This window comes from Pistacia vera, unplaced genomic scaffold (assembly GCF_008641045.1).
Source record: "Pistacia vera cultivar Batoury unplaced genomic scaffold, PisVer_v2 Contig503, whole genome shotgun sequence".
Classification (NCBI taxonomy): Eukaryota; Viridiplantae; Streptophyta; class Magnoliopsida; order Sapindales; family Anacardiaceae; genus Pistacia; species Pistacia vera.
In genome coordinates, this window is record NW_022196339.1 from 1,086,178 (window position 1) to 1,091,081 (window position 4,904).

The following is a 4,904-nucleotide window of genomic DNA, read 5'->3' on the forward strand; positions in this document are numbered from 1 at the left end:
AATAGCATACAATAATCTTACTTGTTATCAAGAAGAAGAGCAAAAATCTTAGAAGTAATAACCAAAAGCTAGCCAAGATTGTGTTTGATTTGAAAGGAAATGATAGATGGAATTTGATTTGATTTGCAAATAGAATGAATGATTGAAATGTCAAAAGGAAGATTTTTGGTTTCCTAAGACAAAGCATACCCCAAGAAGAGAGAGGTTGGTAGGTGATGGGATTTATTAGAGGAAAGTTCCAAGGACAACTTCTTGATTATTGATTATTATTATTTTTTCCTTTTGTTTGAGGATTCGATATGATCTAAGTTGACTACTAATTCATTAGTTCTTGCTCGCTTTTTATTGAGCAGAAAGCTAATTAATTAATTCTTTACTTTGAATATTATATAAATAATTTAATTTAATAATGTAATCATGCTTACATAATATATATAAATATAAGTAATATTATAAATATAATTAATATATATATAATTAATTAATTAATTATATATATATAAGTAATATTATACGTACAAATAAATATTCCATATAAATTAATATGATAGAAAATGAATGAAAGAGTGAATATAATGAGTTTGAGATTTTGTATTCAGTCTTCCATTTATTTTCTGTCACATCACTTTATATAGAAGTCTTTTTATGAGATTTCTTAGTTCATATTATTATTATTATTATTATTATTATTATTATTATTATATGTGTGTGTGCACGTGTGTATGTAGATTTAAATTATATTTTTTTTTCTGGTTTCTTGGATTCTTTCCCAGAACCACACATGTGAGAAGCCTAACTAATTGGAATCTATTATTTTATTTTCATCTTTTTTTTTTTTTTTTCGAGGTTGTGGTGCCAAATAATCTAAGGTTTAATAAATGTTGATCCAATTGGAAAAAGCAAAGATTATTCTCTTATATATATCTGCCTGAAGAGGGAATCAAATTTTGATAAGATGAGAAGGTATCTTCTTATTGAAAAGATAAATGATCTTTTCTACCATTTAATCAACAATTCACAATCATAACAAGCTTTTTAATTTTTTTTTTTTTTTAAACAAAGATATCCAAACCAGCTTACGTATACATTGAATAATTCTCAGAGGAGAATACCACTGCAATTCTCCGTCATAATCCCCCACTTAAATCTTGGGACCCAGGGTATTCGAACCTGGGACCATATACCTTAACCATATATCACAACACGTGTTTTACCATTTGAGTTATCCAAGGGTGTGGATAAAGACTATCAAATTGTTTATTAAAACTATCTAACAAGATTCATAATTTAACAGGGCCTAAAACACAAATAGAAAACCATATTATAAAAGAACATTAATTGAGAAAAAAGAGGCATGACATAAGAGTTAGAACATATAAAATGTTGAAATTAATTAAGGTAATATATACGTGTATATGGAAATGTGAGAATAAGACAACTGCATCCCAATTCTCCAGGATAGATAGAAATCTTATCTTTTAAGCTTTAAAGGTATTTCAATAATGCTACGGACACCGGCTTACGTGTCCCTTGACTCACACCAGACACGTTTCACGTTATTAAATTTTTTTCTAGTGAACGGTTGTTCTTCAACTATGGACGGCTGTTCACTTACATAGACTCTCATCCATATTATATGGATGGGAGTCTATTTATTATGGATGGGCGTCCCCATTTAAAGGACGTCCATTCATCAGTAAATGGAATAAAAATATAAACAAAAATTATGGATGGTCGTTCATAGGTTATGGACGACTGTCCTTGAAGATTAGATGGGCATTCATATTTTAATGGACGCCCGTCCATTAACAATCGTTTTAAAAATTAAAAAACATTTAGGGACGGCCGTTCATCAGTTATGGACGGTCGTCCCTTAATTTTGGATGAGCGCCCTCAAATAAGGGACGCATGTCCATAACATAAATATAAAAATAAAAAAAAAAAAATTTGGACACCCATCCACAACTTATGGACGGGTGATGCGTGTTTACTACAACATGCAAAAATAGCAAGTGCACTAGTCGCAAAAAGTAATAAAGTGATGAGTGAGTATCGTTCCCACGAGGATAGTGTTACTAATTACCGATTTTTCTAGTTTAAGTCCTAATTGAAGCAACAATAAATTGGATTGATGGAAGATTAACAAACTAAATACAAATGCAAAACCCAACAACTTAACTAATTAAACAATTCTAAAACAAATGCTAGGGTGTTGAATTCACCTAAATACGCTAACCCAAATCATAGAATCTATTACCCAAGTTCTAATTCCTTGATTGAAAATCGAATTCCCTAAGTTGTAAAACATACATTCTCATGCTACATTTCCCTACTTATCCCTATTAAGCTTCCGCACCCAACAAAATGGAGATTAATAGTTCAAAGGATTTTAAGCTTTGTGGAATTCTATCTAGATTTCATAGATCGCTAAACCTATCTCTAGCGTTTGCTAATCTATGGTATTTATCCCAAGAGGCACAATCACAAATCACTTCTCAGTCTCATTGTGAACAACACACATTTGAATGGTGATCAAGCATCCAAAAAACATTAAGCAAAGAGATAAACACTCAATCATGAAATTAAAACTCAAAGTAATTCAATCCATATAAATTTGAATCATTGTATCAAGATTACATCAAACCCTAGCTAAACAACTCAGTTCATACTCAAAAACGAAATAAAACAACAAAAACAAACTGAATCAAGATTCATCATTGAAAAGCAAGCAAAAGATGGAGAAATCTTCTCTAATTTGAAGCCCAAATCTTCAATAATCTTCTCCTTCCATGAGCTGCCTCCCAAATCACGAACCAAGCCCCTTTTCCTTTCCTCTTCGCTCTAATTTATACCTCTCCCACTTAAGGATGAAGCCCTAGCAAGCCAAAACGCGTCGTTTTATTTTTACATCTGATGCAGGTTTCGCCGCGGCGAATACTTACAGGCCCAATTTGAGCATGATAGAGTTCGAATATGGAAAAGTTTTAAACATATGAATTGTAGCCCTTTCAATTATATTTCTGGTAGTTTAAGAATCAGCACAATCAGAGGTCTACAGCTCAAGTTATGGCAGAAATACTGAAGCACATCCAAAGACGTTTTTCTTCAGTTCCCAGCGTACTTTTCACGACTTCAAGCCAAGTTTTCACCTTTGTCCAGTCAGAATTAGGAAAAACCCAAAACATGAACGTTGTAGCTCTTCTTCTTATCTTTCCAAAGCTTCTAAATTCCGGTCATTCCGAGTTTTCAAGCTCAAGTTACACAAATTACGCTCAAAACTGTCATTTATGCTAAAAATCATCGTTTAGGCATACAAAGACAAATTAATAGAATTAGGTAGCAATTATGGCCCAAATTGTATGAAAAGTATCCTAAATCCTATCAAAATTCAATGCAAAATCATAGTGTAAAATATGCTTATCAACGGGTATCCCTAATGTGTGGACAGGCGTCCATTCCATAATGTGGTTTTAAAAAATTAAATAAAAACTTTGGATGCACGTCCATAAATTGTAGACTAGTGTCCTTAACGTGTGGACGGGCATCCGTAAGGAATGGTTGCTCGTCCATTATGTATGAAGGGTCATCCGTAAGGAATGGATGGCCGTCCCTTATGTAAAGGACGATCGTCCACATAATATGGACGACTGTCCATAATATAATAAAATGTTATTTTAATTAAATTTTTTTTTATTGGCGAAAAACATTAGCTTCTCCAATACAGCTTCTCCCAAAACTAGTGTGAAAATTCTTTGAGCGAAAGAAAACTGAAAAAACTTCATTTTTTACCTATCGTCGCCTTCTGCTTCATTGTTCCGTCTGCATTCTTCTCGAGTTTCTTCTTCAACAGCCGTTTCTTCCTCATTTTCCAGCTACCGTGACATGAAAGCTATAAATTTTTTGTCAAACAATTGTTTACAGTGGAAAGAGAGATAAGAAGATCAAAATTTGTCCAGATTAGAAAGATTTGTTGAGGTTGTTAACTAGTTTTTATTTAACTTATACATTTATTTAGTTTTGTATTCTATTTTGGATTGAATATATGTTACAATAGAAAAAAACTAATAGAGAATATTTGTTGGTGATTGTTGTGAATCAGATTCGTGAACGCGAACACTAGTATTGGTTTTGCATTAAATTACAGAATATGAAAGAGTCCAGTTTGCCTCATTTCAATGATGTTGAGGTAAATTATGCTCAAAACCTTAACTTTTTCATTAACATGATTTTAAATTTATTATATCGTATTGTTTCTTTTGATGTGTTGTATTAGTACATTCTAATTTTGTCTATTAAAACTATTAAATGATTAGGAAAATGAACGTGATGAATTAGAAGATATGGGATGTGCAGAGGAAGAAGTAGAGCCTCATATTGGAATGGTGTTTGATTTAGTTGATAGTCTGGTGAAGTATTACAAACGGTATGGTAACAAAATGGGATTTGAAGCAATGATACGTATGTCAAAGAAAGGCGATGACGGAGAGATGAGATATGTGACAGTGGCCTGCTCTTGTTCTGGGAAGGAGAGATGTAAGTCTAGAAATACCTTGAGAAAACAACCTGTTGCCAAAATAGATTGTAAGAGTCGGATTAGTGCAGCTTTGAATGGTGAATGCAAATGGGAATTAAATCAGTTGTACTTGAACATAACCATGATCTTACAAGTCCGACAAAAAGAAGATATTTCAAGTTTAACTAAACGATACAACCTTATGTGAAAAAGGTGACTTGAAGTTAATGATATGGCTGGGATTAGACCGTGTAAAAATTTTTAGTCATGTTTAGTTGAGGCAGGAGGTGTAGAGAATTTGACGTTTCTACAAAAAGATTGTAGGAACTACATTGAAAAAGTGAGAAGGCTATAACTTGGAGTTGGAGATGCTTCGGCAGTACTTGAGTAT